This window comes from Pseudochaenichthys georgianus, chromosome 13, assembly GCF_902827115.2.
Source record: "Pseudochaenichthys georgianus chromosome 13, fPseGeo1.2, whole genome shotgun sequence".
NCBI classification, from domain to species: domain Eukaryota; kingdom Metazoa; phylum Chordata; class Actinopteri; order Perciformes; family Channichthyidae; genus Pseudochaenichthys; species Pseudochaenichthys georgianus.
This window is the reverse complement of record NC_047515.1, coordinates 42,551,628-42,576,570: the sequence shown is the minus strand read 5'-3', so window position 1 is coordinate 42,576,570 and position 24,943 is coordinate 42,551,628. Positions and strand designations below refer to the sequence as shown.

Here is a 24,943-nt window from a genome sequence, read left to right as displayed (position 1 = left end):
TCCACCGTTACATCTGGGACCCAGGAGATGGCACCATTGGAGGAGACGACCTACCGCGCCGGCAGTGGACCACTCTAAACCGTCTACGAACTGGGGTCGGTCGCTTTAAAACCTCGATGAAGACGTGGGGCTTGGCGGACAGTGCGGCATGCGAGTGCGGTGACCCTGAGCAGACCGCTGTCCATATAATCACCATCTGCCCCTTATATAGACCACCCTCGGAAGCCAGCCTCTTCGACCAAGGACCAGAGATGCGGGCATGGCTACACGACACCGAGTTGGACATCTAACGTTATACGAAAGAAGAAGAAGCACAGGCAGTATGAGAGAAATAAAGAGCTTTTTGAACATTAAAGCAAGGAGACAGTAGAGACACTACATACTGATATACACCTGAACATCAGCAGGAGAGGACTCTTTAAAGTAGAGACACTACATACTGATATACACCTGAACATCAGCAGGAGAGGACTCTTTAAAGTAGAGACACTACATACTGATATACACCTGAACATCAGCAGGAGAGGACTCTTTAAAGTAGAGACACTACATACCGATATACAACTGAACATCAGCAGGAGAGGACTCTTTAAAGTAGAGACACTACATACTGATATACACCTGAACATCAGCAGGAGAGCACTCTTTAAAGTAGAGACACTACATACTGATATACACCTGAACATCAGCAGGAGAGGACTCTTTAAAGTAGAGACACTACATACTGATATACACCTGAACATCAGCAGGAGAGGACTCTTTAAAGTAGAGACACTACATACTGATATACACCTGAACATCAGCAGGAGAGGACTCTTTAAAGTAGAGACACTACATACTGATATACACCTGAACATCAGCAGGAGAGGACTCTTTAAAGTAGAGACACTACATACTGATATACACCTGAACATCAGCAGGAGAGGACTCTTTAAAGTAGAGACACTACATACTGATATACACCTGAACATCAGCAGGAGAGGACTCTTTAAAGTAGAGACACTACATACCGATATACAACTGAACATCAGCAGGAGAGGACTCTTTAAAGTAGAGACACTACATACTGATATACACCTGAACATCAGCAGGAGAGCACTCTTTAAAGTAGAGACACTACATACTGATATACACCTGAACATCAGCAGGAGAGGACTCTTTAAAGTAGAGACACTACATACTGATATACACCTGAACATCAGCAGGAGAGGACTCTTTAAAGTAGAGACACTACATACTGATATACACCTGAACATCAGCAGGAGAGGACTCTTTAAAGTAGAGACACTACATACTGATATACACCTGAACATCAGCAGGAGAGGACTCTTTAAAGTAGAGACACTACATACTGATATACACCTGAACATCAGCAGGAGAGGACTCTTTAAAGTAGAGACACTACATACTGATATACACCTGAACATCAGCAGGAGAGGACTCTTTAAAGTAGAGACACTACATACTGATACACACCTGAACATCAGCAGGAGAGGACTCTTTAAAGTAGAGACACTACATACTGATATCCACCTGAACATCAGCAGGAGAGGACTCTTTAAAGTAGAGACACTACATACTGATATACACCTGAACATCAGCAGGAGAGGACTCTTTAAAGTAGAGACACTACATACTGATATACACCTGAACACCAGCAGGAGAGGTCTCTTTAATATATAACATATTGTGGTAACATGACTTTATCTCTTGGAGTTGGGAGCGATCTACCTTTTGATAAGGATGCCACAACATATATCTAAATAAATATTTCCCACCCAAATTTGTCATACTGACACTATGTGAAGAGCGTACAAATATACATTTGTAATACATGTCTTTTTGTCTGAACACTAACCAAAACATTGAGTCAGTATAAGTGAGTCTGTAAAACCTCGCCCTGATTCCTGAGAAATGAAACTTGACCACTTTAGTTAATTAGTGAGATACGTTTCTGTAATTTATCACGCAGCAGATGTTAATCTGTTTTCCAGCTTCAGCCTTTCAGCAAAGCTTACGTGAAATTAAACAAACAACGAGTGACTCAGTCGCTGAGTCAGGCCCGAGGCGGTGTGAAGCATAAGCGCTTTTGAAAGATTGATTCATTAATTCATAATTCCTCCACGCTGATCCGACTGGCTTCTAACTCAGGTTTGATCGCAGACTCCCGGTGAGTGATGCGAAAATGAAAGTGTGTGTTTCTGCAGCGGAGGAGGACGCTTTACTCAACGCCAGAAACTTGTATAAACAGATCAGCGGCGGCCAAGCACTCGCGTTCTCATCAACCCCAACTAACCACACACACACACGAGGGCTCGAACACACAAACAGACACGTGACGACAGGGAGGCGACGTCAGACAGCAATGCAAACATTTCAAAAGCATAAACGGAACAATACTAAACACATGTGCTAACAAAGTGACCTTGTGGCTCACATCACGTTACACTCAAACAATGCGAGATTGAGCAGGAGGCGGATCACCGTCAGAGGATCCAAACTAAACATGACTCCACCGTCTGACCTTCTGAGAGCACAAGCACACGTCCAAATGTCAAAATGATCCAATCCATTCTCCATCTCGGAGCGATACTTAAACAACCACAAAGAGGAAGCTGGAGACAGGACGTCTTGTGAGACTGAAGGTTTAATTGCAGTTGTGTACAAAGTATATTTACTCAAGTACTGTACACTTTTAAAGGTACTTTACTCGAGTATTTCAAACGTTTGCTACTGAATGGTACGGTGTACTTTTCCTCCACCACATGTATTTAATACCTTTAGTTACTTCACAGATCTGGATGAATGATGTGAAATCTAACCAAGTGTTGAATCAGACTTTAGTTCCACCTGGAGTAAATCCACCAGCTACCCTGCAGTCTACAAAGTACTTCAGACTAGCTGCACCTCCACCAGCTACCCTGCAGTCTACAAAGCCATTCAGACTAGCTGCACCTTGACCAGCTACCCTGCAGTCTACAAAGTACTTCAGACTAGCTGCACCTTCACCAGCTACCCTGCAGTCTACAAAGTCATTCAGACTAGCTGCACCTTCACCAGCTTTGAGAACACTTTCATGATCAATCATTATAAAACATATCATATATATTATTCTGAAATGGACCAATCTGCACAACGACTACTTTTACTGTCTTTCACTATATTCTGATGAGAATACTTTTCTACTTTTACTTGAGGAACATTTTGAATGCAGGACTTTTACTGAAACAGAGTATTCCTACACTCTGGTACTTCTACTTTTACTACAAGATCTGAGTACTTCTACTTTTACTCAAGTACAAGATCTGAGTACTTCTACTTTTACTCAAGTACAAGATCTGAGTACTTCTACTTTTACTCAAGTACAAGATCTGAGTACTTCTACTGTTACTCAAGAACAAGGTCTGAGTACTTCTACTGTAACTCAAGAACAAGGTCTGAGTACTTCTACTGTTACTCAAGTACAAGATCTGAGTACTACTTTTACTCAAGTACAAGATCTGAGTACTTCTACTGTTACTCAAGTACAAGATCTGAGTACTTCTACTGTTACTCAAGTACAAGATCTGAGTACTACTTTTACTCAAGTACAAGATCTGAGTACTTCTACTGTTACTCAAGTACAAGATCTGAGTACTACTTTTACTCAAGTACAATATCTGAGTACTTCTACTGTTACTCAAGTACAAGATCTGAGTACTACTTTTACTCAAGTACAAGATCTGAGTACTTCTACTGTTACTCAAGGACAATATCTGAGTACTTCTACTTTTACTAAAATACAAGATCTGAGTACTTCTACTTTTATTCAAGGACAAGATCTGAGTACTGCTACTTTTACTAAAATACAAGATCTGAGTACTTCTACTGCTACTCAAGTACAAGATCTGAGTACTTCTACTGTTACTCCAGTACAAGATCTGAGTACTGTTCCCTGATAAAGGAGGATTGACAGTGACGAACCCCCAGGATGCTGAAGCCCCGCCCCCTCGTCATGCATTCATCCTGCAGAAGGCCTGCTGGAAGCTTCTTTATCTAAAGATGAGTCATATCGCCGGTGACTCCTCAAATCTTAGTCAAAACAATCTTAGCAAGATATTGTATCATCAGCGTCTCTGGCTTCCTATCTCCTCGACCGCGCATACCAGAGGAAGCCAGTCACTGCCAGTCTTTCATCTTATCAGCTGGAGGCCGACACTTCATGAGAAATGGACGTTTATTTTGGAGAGATATGTATACAGTTTAAGGTTTAATTATATAAAATACTTTCTGGGTGAGCGATGGAGGGACTTGTGAGGAGTGAGATATGAGCATAGGGTGAGGGAGGAAGAAAAAGGAGGATGAGGAAGAGGGAAATGTTTCATCCAGCAAGTTCCTGGGACAGGAGAGAGGAGCAGGGAGGAGGAGGCTGGCCTTCCTCCACCTTGACATACGTCCAACTGCATCCTGGCTGAGAGAGGAGAGGGAAAAGTGAGGTTGGAGGCCCACAGGCAGGACTCAGGGATGAGTGTGCATGGCCAACGTTAGCGCCTTCCCTCTGGGCCTGAAGGCTGAAGAGTGTTGCTCTGAGAGTGGAGGTGAGGTGTGAGGTGTCTGGTCTGTTACCTGGAGATGTAAGGAATGATGTTAAGCTGCCCTATCTTCCATATCAGTGAGGAAAGAAAATACCTGCTATGTAGGTGATTCACTTCTACACTGCCAATATGGATTCAACCCTTCAAAGTCGTCATCACTTTTTGGGGACTTTAATGTATTTCTGGAGTCCTCCATATTTCACCTTGTTCTGTCTGCATTTGAGGAAGTTAGTGAGGGTTTAGCTTTATGCACAATTTATCTGGACAAATGTAATTAAAGGTCCCATGTCATGCTTTTCCGGTTATCACCCGTCCCCTTGTGTAATGAAGGTTTTTCTGCATGTAAACGGTCTGCAGAGTCGAAACCCTCAAAGTACACCCTGTAGCGAGTAAAACTCTAGCACCTCCCCAAAACGCCTCGTTGGAGATACGTCACTGTCCATTTGATTCTTCCGGGTACGCATGATGTCAACCGTACCCGGAACGAAATGGACCAATCCGTGGAGCCGTTACGTTAAGCCCCCGCTGATTGGTCCAAATTGACCAATCCATGGACTTCCTCACACACTCAGTGCAGGCAGCTCTGCTGATCTCTCCTCCCTGGCTGCAGGCTGATAACAGACAGTTGGGATCGCGGCGAAATTCTCTCCGCAGACCCATTCTCACAGCGTCTATCACCCTGTTTCTTACTCGATATCAAGCCACACTTATTGTTGTTACTTCGGCTGCGACTTTGTGTGTGCTCAGGGTGAGTTTGGCTGTGTTTCGCTGTGTATCGCTAAACAAGGAAATCACACCTCCACGGAGCTCAGCGCGATTCACAACGTCCCGACTGCTCCCGACCAATCGGAGCACACTGGGCTCACAGGGAGGGGGGGGGGCAAGAGCTGCAGCGAGCCGTTTAGTGGAGAGAGTGAATACACAGACTTTTCAGAGATGCTGTGAGAAACCAATGTGAGTTTGGAACATTGCGCGGTATAAATCTATTCTAGTCGACCTCAACGATGGAAGTATGATCAGTGGAAATGGCCATGACACGGAACCTTTAAGACAAATACAGTGGCTGTGTTCGAGGTAGCACTGTTAAGCCATTTTACACCGTAAAATGGCATTTAAAAAAATAATATGTTATGTTGCGTCCAAATTGCGTTTAGGAATTTGTATTTCGGGGCCGTCACGAATTTTCTTGTTGTCTAATAAATAAATAAAACTTTTCACAAGAAAAGACAGGAAGCAAACCGTACACACTGACAAGTTGTACTTATTAATATGTCACAGATGGCCTCCAAGACTCTAGGTTGTCACACTTAATAACATATAACTTATAACTGCATCCTGGCTTCAAGATCAGGGTAAAAGGTTGGGAGGCCCGGAGGCAAGGACTCCGGTCTGAGAGCACATGGCCAATGTGAAGTCTGAAAGTGGAAGTGAGGTGGTGATAGTTCAGAGGGAGTCCAGGTCCTGCTCTGTTAACTTTTACGGTCTGGGGTTCTGGGGAACACGAGTGTGTGCTCATACATGTCTTTCAGCATCAGGTGTGTGAATACTTTTTGACACTGACCCAGAAAACGTTGTTGGTGTCATATGGGAAGTAGCTAAAGCGTGGTTTGGCAATGAAAATCTGAAGTCCCATCTCCTCCAACAATGCAACAGACTTTAGACATAAGATTGAAGAAATGTAAACAGTGCAAGAGGAAATAAAAAAAAGTGGTGCAAGGGACTTGAGCAGAGATGGCAAAAGTACACACATCCTTTCCCACGTCCTTTACTCAAGTAGAAGTACAGATACTCGTGTTTAAAAATACTCTGGTCAAAGTAGAAGTACTGACTAAACTTCTGTACTCAAGTGAAAGTAAAGGCTTTGAAGTGTACTTCAGTAGAAAGTACCCATAGCTAGCAGCTGCTTTAAAGAGTACCTGACCTCCCTTTATATTAATAGAACAATAATGTCATTGTTAGCTAATGAATGTTTCCATGCTGAACAACGGCAACATGACAACGTTTCCATTGGTCCCTCTTCTTTAGAGAAGACCAGGAAGTGATGGATACACGGATCGTGTTCCAACCAATAGGCACGCAACGACTCTAAAGAATAATGATCACGCACCAACACACATTCAGACTAAAGGAACCAGCTGTTTGGGAAATGAGAGAAGTAGAAAGTTCAGGTATTTGAGTTCAACATGTAAGAAGTAGAAAGTACAGGTATTTGAGTTCAACATGAGAGAAGTAGAAAGTACAGGTATTTGAGTTCAACATGTAAGAAGTAGAAAGTACAGGTATTTGGGTTCAACATGTAAGAAGTAGAAAGTACAGGTATTTGGGTTCAACATGTAAGAAGTAGAAAGTACAAGTATTTGAGTTCAACATGTAAGAAGTAGAGAGTACAGGTATTTGAGTTCAACATGTAAGAAGTAGAAAGTACAGGTATTTGAGTTCAACATGTAAGAAGTAGAAAGTACAGGTATTTGGGTTCAACATGTAAGAAGTAGAAAGTACAGGTATTTGGGTTCAACATGTAAGAAGTAGAAAGTACAAGTATTTGAGTTCAACATGTGAGAAGTAGAAAGTACAGGTATTTGAGTTCAACATGTAAGAAGTAGAGAGTACAGGTATTTGAGTTCAACATGTAAGAAGTAGAAAGTACAGGTATTTGAGTTCAACATGTAAGAAGTAGAAAGTACAGGTATTTGAGTTCAAAGTGTAAGAAGTAGAAAGTACAGGTATTTGTGTTCAACATGTAAGAAGTCAAAGTAAAAAGTCGTCAGAAAAATAAGTAGTGGAGTAGAAAAATATACTTAAGTACAGTAACTAAGTATTTGTACTTCACTACTTCCCACCTCTGGTCTAGAGTTATGTAGCTAAAGGTAAAGGATAATCATATTGAGTTGTGAAGTGAAAACTATCCAGAGATCTTCTTCTCTCCTGACGAGCGCCACTCTCACTTTTCTGTCACCCTTCCCGTCTCCTCTCTCTCACTTTTCTGTCACTCTTCTCTCTCACTTTTCTGTCACTCTTCCCGTCTCCTCTCTCTCACTTTTCTGTCTCCCTTCCCGTCTCCTCTCTCTCACTTTTCTGTCACTCTTCCCGTCTCCTCTCTCTCACTTTTCTGTCTCCCTTCCCGTGTCCTCTCTCTCACTTTTCTGTCACTCTTCCCCTCCTCTCTCTCACTTTTCTGTCACTCTTCTCTCTCACTTTTATGTCACCCTTCCCCTCTCCTCTCTCTCAATTTTCTGTCACTCTTCCCGTCTCCTCTCTCTCACTTTTCTGTCACTCTTCCCCTCCTCTCTCTCACCTTTCTGTCACTCTTCCCGTCTCCTCTCTCTCACTTTTCTGTCACTCTTCCCGTCTCCTCTCTCTCACTTTTCTGTCACTCTTCCCGTCTCCTCTCTCTCTCTCAGCGCTCGCAGGCTGCTCTCAGAGGAAGTGATGCAGACGGGACGCAGGCCATCTGGGGTGGTCGTTAACATGCTCAGCGTTTGGCAGGGGACACAAGACGCTCTGAATCCGCAGCAGAACCCAGGGGTGTGTTATAATGGGGGAAATCATTTAGATGGAAAACGTCTGGAAAGACAACAAAGCTGTGGGAAATGTTTCTGAGACAACCGCGAGACCACTTCATTTTCTCTCCGCTTCGTTTCAGCAATCTGGGATGGAATCGTTCAGCGGGAGAAAATCAACTATAATTTCTCGGATGTCTTTGTGGAAATAAGTGGCTTAGACGTTGACATTTCTCCGCCATTACCCCGTAATCTACTCACAGTTTGCGACAGATGCACTCAGCATGACTTTCTATTACAGTAGCGCTACGTCAGTGGCCTGCAATAACACGCCTACGGACTTTTAACACCGTCCCACTGTACTTTCAAGATGATAAAATGATGAGCATCTCACAGGGACAATTACAGAGACACACGTAAGGTCATTCAGACTCTGACTCAATCTCGTCTCCTGGATAGATGATGAGGTCATGGAGGTTAAGATCTCCTTTAACTCGTATGCAGATTTATGCTTATGTATTGGAGGCTTGCCTACATAATGAGCTCAGTGTTTCGTCACGTTGGGTGCCGGGACCTGCCATCATAAATCTATTGCCTGAAATCTACACTGTGCAACATCGCTTACACAAAGACGTGATGATCTAATGCTGGGCTTTAGATTCTGAATGCCACAACCCATACTAAAACCAAATACAAACACATAGCAAGTAAACATGCCATCGCAAAGGGGGTATTTGTACATTTAGGGAAATAAGCTTATTTGCTTAGTTGCCATTGAGAAGATAAATAGCCCCGTCATGTCTGAATGATACAGCTAACTGGAGCTAGCAACTAGTTAGCTTACCTTAACACGATACATAATATTAAAATAGTAGTAGCACATACTGTAACCCGCTGTACAACACCAACATTTGTTTTGGTTTAGGTTTTTGTAGAGTTTAAATAAGTGAGATATGTCACAGGAATAGGCAGACTATGTGAATGCAGATATGATTTATTAGGTAAATGAACATCTTAGGTGTACTACATGTGTACAATTAATGCTAGTTACAAGTACAGTATCCTGTTTCTTAAACTATAGAGAACCACATAACGGTTAATGGTTAGGTTGGCGTAGTTATATGATGAAGAGGTGAGTAATATCTTTGGTTGTAAGTTTCCAGATATCCGACACTAACAAAGAAAGATTCAAGTGCAAGTCATTCCTTAAATGCTGTCTGAGTAATTTTAGTATACGCACGACCCAAAAGTAATTTTATCTTAGAAACTACAAGTTTATAGTTTATTTTAAGAGTTGCCGGCATTACAGTGACTTTGGACGGAGACATTCTGTTTCCAATCGTTATGCTAAGCTAAACTAAGCTAACCAGCTTCATTTGTGTCTAAAAGGCTGTAAATATATCTGTGAACACATTTTTTTTTATATTTTCACTTCACTTCTACCGGATGTAGTTTTATCTTAGAAACTACAAGTCTATAGTTAATTATAATGCTTGCCAGCACTACATTCACCTTTGACATTTCCCCCTGTTTCACAACGTTATGCTAAGCTAAATTAAGCTAACCAGCTTCATGTGTTCTGATAAGTCTATAAACATCTGGAAACCTATATTTTTTACTTTGTCTGAACTGTGTGAAATAATGCATTCCTAAACAGTCATTTACTCTACATGTAATCCACTTATCCCAAAGCTCACTGTTCACAATTATGCTGAGTCATGAAGCTCATTAGATGTTTGAAGCTCAATACTTTGCGGCTAATGTGAGGGGATACGGGCCCTTGTGTGCTTTATCATGTGACTGTGAGGTGGGTAAAGGAAGTGTAAACGATGCATATTCAAATGTAAAACAGACTGCAGTGTCTATTTATACGGGCTAAAGCAGCTGTAACTGCTGGCTAAGTGATTCATTAATACCTCCATAGGAACGGCACTTTTGTTTTAGCCCAGGGGAATGCAGGAAATGTACACAGAAAACGGCACATACAAACACATTATCCTTCCACTGGAGACACATTTGGAGCTGTACAAATTAACCTCAAACTATCATTAGTCACAAACAGCACATTTGCACCGTGCTACAGAGAGCACTTGCTGAGTAATTTGTTCCTTTTCCTCGGTGTAAAATATGTAGGTAAACACTAAAGAGCGGGGTTGAGGGCGGCGGAACAAGAAGGATGGTCCTCCATGCTGTGTTCTCCCCGAGGAATCTGCTGGAGGCTACTGCTAATGGGCCAAGTTATCAGTGTCTACTCAGGGATTACACACTGCCACAGCTGCAGATGTTAAGAGGCAATAACTTTCTGTACACACACATCGGAAACATACCACTCACACACTTCAGAACAATGTACAGTATACATCTGTGGACCAGGTACGATACGATAATACTTTAATGGTCGGATCAAGTCTGAACAGTGGCGAGCTGTGACTTTTATACCTAGGCCCTCTGACCCCCACCTCTTCCCTCGAAATTTTTTTAAAAAAGTTATTAAGTCACAGCGTATACTTCAGCGGAATATCAGAACAGCGTCCCGGGGTGCAAAACGCATCAATGAAAGCGACCCTCTACCACACAAAACAACACCTGTACATAACCCAATTTGTGTTCTTTGAGATTGAAAAGGATATTTCATTGTGTTTGTTACGTTCGTTGCAGTTGTATATATATGTCTTAAGTGTAATTTGGCTTGGCTTCCTATTTTGTATAGACATGCTTTTATTTTGAAGGCGAGTTTACGCTGTTGACAGGAATTTGTTGTTGCTATGGAAACAAGAAAGCTTCACAGCGGGCAGAACTTGTCATGAAGTCCGCGATAATAAAACCCACCCATTTAGAGGGAAGATATGATTGGTCAATTGTACTGTTATTTGACATTACTCTCTCGTGCAGTTACTATCGCGGAACCTCTGTGAATTCATAGCTGGACCACCAATCAGCTCCAGCTTCCTTCATTTAACCCTTCACATTCAAACAGAAACTGAACAGGCAGATTCGAAGGATTTATTTGTTTGGAAATGTTATTTTAAATACAATTAAATCAAGTTATTTTGGTAAAACTAATGAAAAATATAACGAAAACAAATATATAAAATATATATATATTTTTAATGTTTTTAAATATTATTTTGTAGAATATCTTAGGCCCTCAGAGAGGACCTAGAGGGCCCTGACGGCTCGCCACTGAGTCTGAAATAGTTACGGTTTGCGGAAAAGGTAGGACCCAAATGCGGACTATAAAAAAGGTAAAAGGTCTAGAAACAAAAACGAGTTTATTTAAAAGCTGATGAACATAAACATAGCACGAAAAAACACAAGTAGCACCAGGTAGCATTAACAAACAAAACTGACCGTGACCAACATGGAGGGCGATAGGAAAGACAAACAATGAACCGACACCGAACACAGGAAGAGACAAGAAGACTAAATACAGGGAGGGGTAATCACGAGACGAGAAACAGCCAGGCAGGGAAGGAGAAACATGAGGGCAACAGGTGAACACAATCAGACAATTAGACACACCAGGGAAACTAACGACAGGGAGGAAAACACAGGGAGAAGGACTAGACAAGAAACAAGGAGGAAAACATGAAACAGGGCGAACAGAAATAACAAAATAATAAGCAAAATAACCCCACAACAAAACTCAAACCCTGACAGAAATATTTGACTTGCATCACAGCACCTCCATTTGTAACATCAGCATGGACATATATCAAGAAACAAACAAACATTTAACATAACATCACTCATGCATCAACATCAACATGCTCAAAGACACTTTAGCACTAAAGTATTATTGTATCGTATCGTAGGTGCCGGGTCGGATTAACCTGGAAAAAAGGCCCAGGCTAAATGTAGCTGTGGGTTTTTCACATCCGTATATATCTATTATGAGAACTGATCACAGAGCCTTGTATTAACACCATGTATGAATAATGTATTTAGAATCTATGCTTAAGTGTTACATGTTCTACTTTTTAAGGAAGTATCGTCTGTAAATTATGATTTTCTTACCTGGATTAAGAAAAACAGCTGCATCTCTGAGAATCCGTCTTTTAGGCGTCATTCCGTTTCCTCCACTCCTATGAGGAATGAAAGTTATTGGTGTGCGTTCTCTTGTTTTTTGGCATTAGTGATATCACACCTGGAAAGTTTCTTCTTAAAAGAACGACAGCGAAGGCTTTATGGATGTTTTCGCTCTTCTCTCGACTGGATTCGGTGACGGTTTAATTGACAGACGCTCTATCCAGTCACCGGCCAAGTAACCAATAAAGGACGGTTTTATGGAAACAATCCATATGTGCAGTTAATAGAAACTAGGGATGCCAGCGATTATTCGAATATTCGTTACAGTAATCGAATATTATTTTTAAAAATCGATTTTATTTATATATATATTTTTTATTATTTATGTATTTTTTTTTTTTACATGCTTGTTTGTTGTTTGTACTGTTAAACATGTTCTAGTAAAGAAAACAACGGAATTCCTTTTGTCTGAGTCTTTTTTTTTTCCTTTTTTTTTTCTCCCGCGGGGGGGGGCGAATAATCGATTATTATTCGCCAGGGCTGCCGAATAATCGATTTTGATCATGGTCAGTTTCTGGCAACCCTAATAGAAACAGACAAGTAATGTCCATAAAGCATGTGACTTATTTGTCACCCAAATGTCAACATTTTAAATGTTATGGTTGGATACAGCAGGAAGAAAAGGTCAATTTAACTTGCAGGGAACTTTTGTTATTCAGTACACAGTTCTCATTATGAAAAAACATGATATCTAAAGATCAGCTTGAGCTAATTGAAAGCTCCAGTTCTCAAGTAATACAAATCAAGTGGATATCTTCCAAAGTCTATCCTGATGGACCGACAGCAACACAACGCAGGAATCTGGTTCATATTGGACCAACAGTTCTGGGTTTTTTTCCCATGACATTCGCATTAAACATTCTTGACAGTTGTTGGATGATTGCGGTTGCCAAGTTGTCAGTGGGTCATATCGATGCTCTCGTTATGTGTCCTCCCAAACACATTATTCAGATTTTTTACAATTAAAAGACCACACTGTGAACCCTTCAGGACCCACGAGGATATTGTTGCTTTTCTTTGTTGGTATTTCAGCCTTGAAGGTGGGCTAGTTCCAGATGAAGACACTTTCTCACACAGCTGGATCCATTTAGTTTCACTTTAGGCCCTGTTGCACTATCCCGAGGAATCACGATTCTGAAAAAAACATGTTACTTGCTCTCCTCTCTTTTCTGGTCCTGTCCCATTTTCTCCCTAAACATCTGGCCCAACATCTCAATTTCAAACTGGCTTTAAAAGAAGAAATGGAGAGGGAAGACTTCAGCCTTAATTTGTCACTTTGTCTCTGTCACATATCCTCAGCCAAATGACATCTTTACTTTATTTTTCTTCCTTTTGCATTCGCTCTCACTCCAAGCCCCCTCCCCAAATGGCTCTGTATCATTTTGTGAATCCATATTATGCCTGGAATTAGTCTGTCTCCGTTTCAAGCGAGGACATGACAATCTGAATTAAATCAGCTCCAATCCTCATCCCACTCCACTCCCTTTCCTCAAATGTCTTTGTTGGGGTTTCCACTCCGTGTTTATTAGTCCCCCCCCCCCCCAAGCCCCTACTTTCTTTCGCTGCGGGTTCGATAATCTTCTTAAAAACCTCTGTGCTGTGCTGGCTTTGCAGTGCGACCAGCCATGGCCAAACGCACCGAGACAAGAGAGAGGAGGGGGAGAGGAGAGAGTAACCGGGGTGTCTGAAATGAATCTGGATTTGTTCACAGTGTGCAGATAGATTTCCATTTAAATACGTCTCACTCACGGGATTTGGCAGGTTGTTCCCATGGCAACAGTGGCCCATCTTCTGTGAATATGTGTGTGTGTGTGTGTGTGTGAGTCTTATTGTACGTGAGTCGTGAACCCTTAGCTTGACACCTTTAGCCGGTTAGTTTCGCCGCAGAGGCCGGAGCCGAGCGGTCGCTCTCATCTCAGAGGACATTTTTAAGTCGTCTCTTTCCCAGACATTAAATATTACTTCTGCTCTGCTGAGCTCTGAGGTCCTCTCTTAAATACTTACTACACTTACACTGCAGTTAGAATAAGTCCTTTCTGTTGTCAATTTTAAATAATGATCAAATAAATGGGTTTGAAAGTTGTGGTCTGGAATCAAATCATGGAAAAGAAGACTGCTGTAAGTGAACGAAGAGACGTATGTGGAAAACATAATATACATAAGTGAACGGATTCACCTTTTCAAAAAGTATTGGCAGAACAAACAAGTATCTATATGGAACTCATGCTGACCACCGATAACAAATAATCCAACAAAATGGAATTCATGTGTGAAAAGTTTGGGTGTTGCTCAATTATGTGCATTTTCTAATGAAAAACAAATAAAAACAGACATTTTTGTGTTCATTCTGGGGCAATAGAGAACCGCAGTGACGCGTCCTAAAACCAGGAAGTAAAGTCCTTCCGGTTCCTTCGTCAAAAACGCAATGAGATTTCTCCATAGGGTTTATGAAAATAGCTGAAATCAGGTCTGTGGTTGAAACACATTGAAGAGACGGATCACGATTTGTTCAGCCGGATAATCTCCACATGTCTATCCTACTTTCATCATTTTCTAATCATAAATCTAGTCGCCAGAAGCAAAATGCTAACGTTATGCTATAAAGGAGCTACAGCAGGGTCGCCACGTCAACGTCACGCCGACTTCAGATCCAGATTCAAACACAGATTCTAAATGGAACGAGTTGAAGCTTTTGTTTGAACACTCTGCAGGAGGCAGGGACTTGCTTTCAAGCAGAACAGAAACTAACTTAGAGGAGTGTTTACGTGTTCGGCGTAATGACGTACAACGACCTGGACAACTTCTGTAGTCCTCTTCAGCCGCTTGGTAACAACCATCGTTTCTCAGACACGTCCACTCTTCAGAAATCCCCAGCGGGGTCTCTGCTGATGATTTAATGTCGTAGAACAAAACGTGATCCGTCTCTTCAACGTGTCTCAACCACAGGCCTTATTTCAGCTACTTTCCAAAGTCCTATGGAGAGATTGCTTTGCTTTTTATCGAAGGAACCGGACCTGGTAAAAATGCTAACTTACTTCCGGGTTTTAGGACGCGTCACTGCGGTTCTCTATTGGCGCGTTTCCACTGCAGCGGGTAGCTCGCTTTAAGCGTGCCGAGCCGTGTGGGGCCCGTTTTTGGTTGCGTTTCCACTTGGCCTAGTTTTGGCCCGGGGCTACTTTTTCACCTTTTTTCTGGCCCGACTAAATCGTGGTTCTAGGGCCAGGAACAACCAGGCTGAGTCGGGCTGAGCATGCTAAACTAGAGAGAGAATCGCTGGCAAGGGGGCTACAACTACAACAAGATGAACATATTTGACCGTGATTAAATTGTAATACACGTTTCTAAATGATGCCGAAGTAACAACATACTGATACTGGTTAGTAAAAACCATGAATTAATGCTTTGACAAGTCTGCAGACAGACGGCAGAGAAACACCTTTTAAAATGCGTGTTTTCTGAATGGAGATCAGCTAAGCTAACGTTGTATATGCTCCGACCGTCCACACTCACAGCAACGGCCTACAGACATAACTAAACCAGCGACTGTATTCTCCATGACACAGGCAGTCTGTGGTTTGGACTTGTTTCACTTCTGTCTAGTTTCTGAACAGATATGAGGAGCTGTGAGCTCTGAGTGCTAACAACTAACGGCTGTGTTGTTTTTTGGGGCGCTCATTGAAGATGACGTCACGGCTCCGCCTACACTGCGTTACTATAGTAACTGCCCCAGTTCCTAAACTGTAATAGAAGCGCAGCATTAAAGTGAGCCGGGCCTAATAAGGCCTAATCAAACCGAGCGAGGCCGAGCGAGGCCTGCAGTGGAAACGCGCCATTAGACTTCAATCCAGTGGCAACAATGTACAGAGAAGTTTCAGTGTTGTTTGGTAATGGCACTATTATTCACCTGCTTTGTCCAGTTGTAAAGGAATGTCTTCGATTACGCCACCAATTGGCTATTCTCTTTTTTAAGCAGAACAAACAAATAAAGTCATGACTTGCTGTGCACCAAAAGATAATTTCATACCTGTAGAAAACAGACGATGCCAAGCACTTCAATTAGTCAATGTCAAATCTTAGTAAACTGGCTATAAGGTAAGTATTATTCAAATACTGTACTGACATTAAATGGTCTGTCCGTTGTATCTAAACTTAATCAAACATCAAATATCGTCCTGTCAGATCAGAAATCATGCATTTTGAAAAGCGTAATAGTCCTGCCAATAGAGGCCTTTTAACAGAACACACTCTTATTCTCCGTGTTCTATATGAAAAAATACCATAAATTGTATTTACATTATGAAGACATTATGTCTGAAACAAGACTCACAGACATTTCAAAAAGTAGAAAAAAGCAAATAGAAAAATCTCAGCTGTGCCATGCTTCAACAACCCCTAATTTGAATATGATATTTGGAGCATATTATCCACATTCTAAGAATAACAGTCCAACGCAGCAGATGTCGGAGCATGTAACAGAAATCGACCTGGATTATGCAGAAATCCTCGCTGAAAAGACTAAACCAGCCGAGTGCTGATCAGTTCAGCCTTGACGCCTCTCGGCTGCAAAATCATGAGACACTGCAATGGGGGGGGGGGGGGGGGGGGATAAAAGCACTAAAATGGAGGCCGCGTGCAGAAGCTAAATGGATTACTTCCCCTCAAATTGAGAGATCATTCTGTGTCAGGAAACTGGGACCCCATGCTGGGTTTCGGACCGGGGGGTGCATTGAGGGGCTGGGCTCTCTGATTCTGAGCAGGAGACAGAGGGAACTGAAAGTCTGCGGGAAGCGAGGAACCTGACAGAAAATAGCTCAAACAGAGGAGAAGCTCACAGAGCCGGTGCTGATTGAATAATCTACAAATCGCACCCCCCTCTCTCACCCCCCAACACCCCCTGCTGTGATAGTGCAGCTGCAGTGGTACATGTGAAAAGACTGGCGACGAATCAGGGTGGGATAAGGTTAGTTGAGGTGTCAAAGGGAATGTGAGACGAATGTGTGTGTGTGTGTGTGTGTGTGTGTGTGTGTGTGTGTGTGTGTGAGTGTGTGTGTGTGTGTGTGTGTGTGTGTGTGTGTGTGTGGTGTGTGTGTGTGTGTGTGTGTGTGTGTGTGTGTGTGTGTGTGTGTGTGTGTGTGTCTGTCTGTATGTGCTCACACTGCCAGTAAAAGAAATGCAGCAGATAATTACTTTTTTAATCATTTCATTAATTTCAGAATGTTCATTTTCTGAAAGCAACGCGGTGTAACTTTGGTTGACATGAACTCAACATGTCAAGCTTGAGCTGAATGATCCAACATTCAGAAAGGAGCGAGCTGAATTTTAGCAATCTGCTCAAACCCAAATATGGTAGGTCAACATATTCATGTTTCTCGCTAACGAGCAAAACACCTTAAAACTCTTAGTGAGGCAAATGTGAAATGTCTGTTGAAGCCCAGACACAACAAACCAAAGAACTAGTGGCAGCTGGACGACAGTTGCATTTGAGCACATACGTCCTGTAGTTATGGTGTTATGCTGCTTCTAGTTTTATGTAGACCAGTGCTTCTCAAAGTGTGGTCCGCGGACCACTGGTGGTACGTGAGGGCCCCCTAGTGGTCCGTGAGTGGTAAGATTTCACATTTGAAATAAATAAATACATTTAAGTTTTCCGCACTCTCGCGCGAATATCTCCGCAATGGAGCAAGCTTACGTTTCACTTTCGATTGCATCAAATAGTCCAGCGCAACACCTTGATCACACATGTTGCCACTTCTTTGTAGCCGTTTCAGGCGATTTGTAATCTGTTCTAGAAAAACGATGTGTTTTGGGAGTTAGGTGGTCCGCGAGTCTTTTTTTATTGGTTATTGGTTGGTGGTCCTTGGTATGAAAAAGTTTATGAAAAAGTTTGAGAAACACTGATATAGACCCTTCTTGTTTTAACATATAAAACATGCTCAATCTAATAAAACATCACTAATTATATTTACACATCCAATTTTCTGTTTGCATTTCTGTCAATACAAATATATTAGGAATCACATGTAGCACTGAAAGACTACCAGTGTCTATTTGTAGTTTGAGTGGTGTAGTGATCACATTTTTTGTAGACCTGGAAGATAACATTCCAAGGGCTCCTTCGACAAAAAGCCAAAGTGACAAGTGATAAGTCACGGTGTTAAAGGACGCTCACCGTTGAGCTAACATTGATGTATCCGGGCCCTTTTACACTGAGAATAAATACATTACCGCTGACGGTTTCCAACACTTCCTTTATGAAGGCAAGGCAAGTTTATTTATACAGCACCTTTCAACACAAGGCAATTCAAAGTGCTTTGAAAAACTGAAAGACATTCAGACAAAGGCATTTTAAAACAGTAAAAGATAATAAAAGAAACATTAAAAGAAATAATACATGAATAAAAAGTTACAGTGCAGTTTAAGATATGAATAGTTCACACAGAAGTCCCACTTTACTGATGAACACAACGGCTCAGTTTCAATTAAAAGCAGCGACAAAAAGAAAAGTCTTCTTGCTGGATTTAAAAGTAGTCAGAGTTGCAGCGGACCTGCAGGTTTCTGGGAGTTAGTTCCAGATGTTTGGAGCATAATAACTGAACGCTGCTTCTCCATGTTTAGTTCTGACTCTGGGGACAGAAAGCTGACCAGTCCCTGAAGACCTGAGAGATCTGGATGGTTCATAATTTAGCAGGAGGTCAGACTGTATTTTGGGCCTAAACCATTCAGTGCTTTATAAACCAGCAGCAGTATTTAGAAATCTATTCTTTGACACACAGGAAGCCAGTGTGAAGACTTCAGAGCAGGAGTGATGTTTCTTTCTCTTACACATGACTTGTGTCCTTTTTAGTAACACATGAAATCCCTATGTGAATGTGCCTCTCAGCGTAGGGTGCGAGACGATGTTATTGTTCGTGGTTCCTTCCTCCGAGTATTACATCATCATTCAGCCTCCGTAGGTTGGCAGCTGTGAGCATCCTGGGAACAAAAGGGCTCCAGATCAACTCTGTGTGTCTCCGGGGGTCACGGGGTCAGACGGAGGGCCACCTGTGCAGCCGGTGAGCCGTTTTACTGCTCCGTCCCGACGCACACGTGCACACGCGGCGCTGCATAGCACGCTTCTCCTGCTCCGCGGAATGGCAGCAGACAGCGGTAAATTAAAAAGCTCTTTTCCTAATGATTAGCCCCTCGGCGGGGGCGACCTTTGTGCCTCCCTCAGCAGGAGGAGCACACAGGTAATTAATGCCCCCCCTCACCCCCCCCCCCCCTCTTCCCCCTCACACACACACACACACACACACACACACACACACACACACACACACACACACACACACACACACACACACACACACACACACACACACACACACACACACACACACACACAATCTCTGCCCTGTGGGTCCCCTCTGAAAACGATACCCTGTCCTCCGTGCCGCCTTCAGGGCATCTCGCCTGGGTACCCATGGGCAATGGCGAGGAAACAGTGTGTGTGTGTGTGTGTGTGTGTGTGTGTGTGTGTGTGTGTGTGTGTGAGTGTGTTCTTAGTGTGTGTCACTACGATTACTTGCACGAGGGGGGTTATTGTAGAAATCACTGTGGTTAGGAAAAGAGAACAGGCTGTCTGCTATTAGTCAGTGGGTTATTCTGTGTGTGTGTGTGTGTGTGTGTGTGTGTGTGTGTGTGTGTGTGTGTGTGTGTGTGTGTGTGTGTGTGTGTGTGTGTGTGTGTGTGTGTGTGTGTGGTCGCCGCAAGTGATGATCAGACACTTAGTCCCCAATGCAAATATGTGTTTGTCATTTTTTGCTTATATATCTGAAGATGCATTTTTGAATTGTTTATCAGTGTGTGTGTGTGTGTGTGTGTGTGTCTGTGTGTGTGTGTGTGTGTGTGTGTCTGCGTTTGTGTTTTTTCGGTGTGTGTGGCCAGGCATGTGTGTGTGTTCATGCGTGCATCCATATGGGTTGTGTATACGAATTGAATTTGTCTTTGTATCCTCGAGCAAATCAATTCAAGCATGCATCCATATGGCCTCTGTGTGTGTGTGTGTGTGTGTGTGTGTGTGTGTGTGTGTGTGTGCGTGTGTGTGTGTGTGTGTGTCTGTGTGTCTGTGTGTGTGTGTGTGTGTGTGTGTGTGTGTGTGTGTCTGTGTGTGTGTGTGTGTGTGTGTGTGTGTGTGTGTGTGTGTGTGTGTGTGTGTGTGTGTGTGTGTAATGGTGGGGTTTAGGCTGTCAGAATAGCTGTGTAATGGTGCATGGTCCCTTTTGATAAGTCTTACAGTTGTGAGCGCGGCCCCGAGCTCTTATCTCTAGAGGACAATGTTGCACTCAGAGCAGCTGCCACCAGCATCACAACACACACCACCTCACTCACACACACACACACACACACACACACACACACACACACACACACACACACACACACACACACACACACACACACACACACACACACACACACACACACACACACACACACACACACACACACACACACACACACACACACACGCACACCTCACACACACTCCCCCCGCTTCACAGGCTCTCATTCATCTCCGCATGCTCAACATCACACAGACATGCAGACACACACACACAGTGTCCACATTCACATGAGGGCTTAATGGCACACAATGCAGCAACACACACACACACACACACACACACACACACACACACACACACACACACACACACACACACACACACACACACACACACACACACACACACACACACACACACACATGCACTCGATCCGAGAACACACACATCTGCACAGTCTAAACAACTTAGTTCTTATCTCTCCAACTCTTTCTGACTTCAAATGACGGCGTGGTTATCTCGCACTCACCTCGTTAAACGGTAATAATTGATGGAATGAGATTGATTAAGCATGCTATTAGTGCAGGATAATTGGCTTGATAATGAGCAGATTTCCTGCTAATTGCTGAGCAGATAATACGCCTCCAATCCGCCTCGGGGAAGAGCAGAGAAACAGCAGATATGCACTCAGAGTGAAACCATCTGAATGCAGGGCAAACGTGACCAGATTGTCTAATATAGATTCCCCCTCTGACTGCCGACCGCTCGGAGTAGATCTGCTCTGAATGATACACTATGTTACAATACGAGTACAGAACCAAAGTCTTCCCTCACCGTTGACATTAGGCGCATTCACACCGCGGTACTTTTCCCACAAAGGTTCATGCGAACTTAGTTCATGAGAACTCTTTTATCGCGTTCACACCAAAAAGAGCCGAAAATTAGTTCATGCGAACCTTTTCACCCGCTCGAAAGTCCCCGCTCGAGAGCAGGGACTTTCGAGCGGCTCTTTTGTGAGGAAAGAGCTATATTCCTGATTGGCTGGGCGGATTGCAAACCACGCCCCGTAAAACTCCCAAAAAGTTTTGTGAAGCCGCCATTTTATTATCCTCGCATTAGCATTATTAGCATTAGCATTAGCCCAGCGCAGAAACGCAGAGAGACTAACTTATGGCAACACAAAATAAAACATGGGAGCGGTGGAGATGAGGAGGTGTCGGCGTTCTGGCGATTTACTCGGAAGGCTTCAGTAGAAGCTGCTGGGACTCCCAGCAGCTTCTACTGAAGCCAGTCCCCAACTCCGGGGACTTCCGGCCGGGGACTCCGGGCGGCAGTATACGCCGTGAAGTGGGTTGCGGCCTGCCAGTAAACCCAAAGCAGAAGAAGAAGAAGTGACGTCAGCGGCTTCATTTGCCTAATCCTCCCCAGGGACTTATTCCGGTGTGAACGCGATCTGTATTTAGTTCATGCGAACTAAAGAGTTCTCATGAACTAAGTTCTCATGAACCTTTGTGGGAAAAGTACCGCGGTGTGCCTAATAGAACGCATTTCCTTTACTGATTGTGCTCAACAGGTATTTCCTTTATGCAGGGCATGTTTTAAAGTCTTCGTTTTAGAGTCTCTCCTGCAGCGGGCAGGTTGGGACAACTCTTTCATAGTTGAACTATCAACCAACAGCTGGACCCTGGACAAACAGTAGCACAGGTCTAACAAGGGGATGTGGCTACCATGGTAACGAGATCTTAGTTATTGCCAGATGTAGTGTTATTGCATCTTATAAACTTCCTGGAGTATTGTATTTCATCTTCTCAATGTTGACTGCAACAGCTCTACCTCAACATCACATGCCTCAACACCACATTCCTCAACACCACATGTCGTCTTAAAGAAGTCTTTCACATGTTGCACTATACACTAATGCTTTTAATATCTTGTGTAGAGCACTTTGAATAGACTGGTAGTTGAAATGTGATTGCCTTTCCCTACACAAAACAGTGTGTGTGTGTGTGTGTGTGTGTGTGTGTGTGTGTGTGTGTGTGATTCACATATTGTAAAAGACTTGATTGTATCTGCAAGGTGTAAAGTGTTAAAGTCTAACTTGACGGTCTGTATGTAAAGTATTTGAGAAGTGTTGGTGGCGTCAAATCAGACACTGCGAGCCATTAACCCGAAACCTAGTGTTCAGTGGATTGATGCCCATGCAGCATCCGTGTCCTTTATCTCTCTGTCTCTTCTTCCTCCCGTCCATCGGAGGTGTCTTTCAGGACCCCCGTCATCAATGGCCCTCTGTCTTGCTGCCGGGGCCTCTGTTTGCCTTAGGGCTTCCCCCTCGCTGCCTCCCTTTGTGTGGGGGAGAGTCAGGCAAAGAAAGCAAAGATGACGGAGGGGGGGAGAACAGAGGGAGAGTTTTGGTAAACAGTGGCCTGTCACAGCTCAGCGGGAGGCGCTATAGCCACGGCATCCTCTGCTGCCACTCGGGAGGTTTTTAATCGCCGGGGCGTCTTAGAGAGCCAATTAGACAAAGGAGGGTCTTGTGTGGTGTCTGCGGAGCGGGGTGGACGTTAACAAACAACTGTGTGAGAACTGAGCGATGTTTGGGCAGGCTGAGACGGGGTCTGTCATGGTCAAGAGGGTCCTGATTAATGCTGGTCTGTGTACTGTACTGACAGATGGGACGGGTGAGAGCGGGTTGGGTTGGAGTCAACGATACGGAGAGTCTTATATTTCAGCCTTGAGTCCGTGCTTTGTTTTGGTTTCAGGTGAGCAGCGGGAAAAGCGCAGTCTTTACTTAGTCACTAAAAGAATAGGGCACTTACGTCCACGTGCCTTTTACCGAGTGTAAGCAACTGTTTTAGATTGTTTGAAACTCTGTGGGCAGGGGCGGACTGGGACTACCAATCAGCCCGGGACTCTCGACCGGCCCACTTCGGTACCGCCGGCACACCTCGGTACCGCAAGTAATTACCGCTAGTAAATTGTCAACGGGGGAACGGGGGGGGGGGGGGTGCTAGTGACTTCGTCCCGAACGTCCCTCCCGATGGCCAGTCCGCCCCTGTCTGTGGGTAATAAGTCCGCCCCTGTCTGTGGGTAATAAAGCGGGTAGTAGACACTGTGCTATACCTGTTCCTGCTGCTCACCTGAAACCAAAACAAAACACGGCCTCAAGACTGAGATATCCAGAAAAGGGTTCTGAATCGGCCATATTTGTTCTGGAGTTGAACGTATCTCAACTCTTGGAAAAGCAAAAGGTAATACTTTATTGTCAGTCTGAAATTCAAACTATCAAAACAAAAAGACAGACAAGTCCATGTGTGTGAGTAGAGCGGCCGGTCGGACACTGGATGCTGCTGTCGGTGAGCGTTGTGGCTTTTACTTTCATATCCGCTCATGGATCTCCCTCTTCGCTCTACGGCTGTCAGGTTGAGCGCTGAAACTCATTCAGACAAACAGCAAGCGCCCTCCGGCAGTAGCACAAAGAGATGATACAATCCAAGGGTGAATGCAAGACTGTCTTAAACAAGCGGTGAAACATTATTAAGATATCGTTTTTTATAGAAACTGTTCAACCTCAGGATCCATGTGTTTGGGATCCTCTCCAGAAGGGAAGGAGTCATCACATACAGAGCATCAGCTAGTTCCTGAGCAGTGTGCTTCACATGCTGATATCCAAGAGAGGGAGTTACAGTCACAATATGGAGGAATGCCGGTTATTATAGGTGATCATACATCCTGTCATGTCTCAACATTTCCAAATTCTGCCTTTTTCTCAAAATCACCAAAAAATTCTGACTTTTTCTCAAAATCACAAAAAAATTCTGACTTTTTCAAAAAATCGCAAAATTCTCACTTTTTATGAATACTTAACATTTTTAAATATCACTGGCTTGAGCTTGAATCTCAGGATCCATGTATCTCTGATCCTCTCCAGAAGGGAAGGAGTCATCACATACAGAGCATCAAGTAGTTCCTGAGCAGTGTCCTTCACATGCTGATATCCAAGAGAGGGAGTCACACAGTCTCAAGATGGAGGAATGCCGGGTCTTGTAATCATACATCTTGTCATGAACACAGTACTGACTTTTTCTCTAAATGTTGTCTTTTTTCTGAAAATCTGAAAATCCAGACTTTATTTCCTCAAAATTTTGAATTTTTTCTCAAAATCTCCAAAATTCTGACTTTTTCAAAAAAAATCTGACTTTTTCTCAAAATCTCAAAATTCGGACTTTTTCTGAATACTTAAAAATATTAAATATCCCTGGTCCCCGGCTTGAGCTTCAGTCTCAGGATCCATGTATCTGGGATCCTCTCCAGAAAGGAAGGAGTCATCACATACAGAGCATCAGCTAGTTCCTGAGCAGTGTCCTTCACATGCTGATATCCAAGAGAGGGAGTCACACAGTCACAAGATGGAGGACTAGAAAGCAGTATTCAATGTTTACTTCAGATTAGCTCC

General features: G+C 43.3%; 1 pseudogene; it reads left to right on the top strand.

Moving 5' to 3' along the window:
* The window catches only part of LOC117457073 (NACHT, LRR and PYD domains-containing protein 1-like), a 123,743-nt pseudogene that overhangs the window by 1,755 nt on the left and 97,045 nt on the right, over positions 1–24,943 (top strand).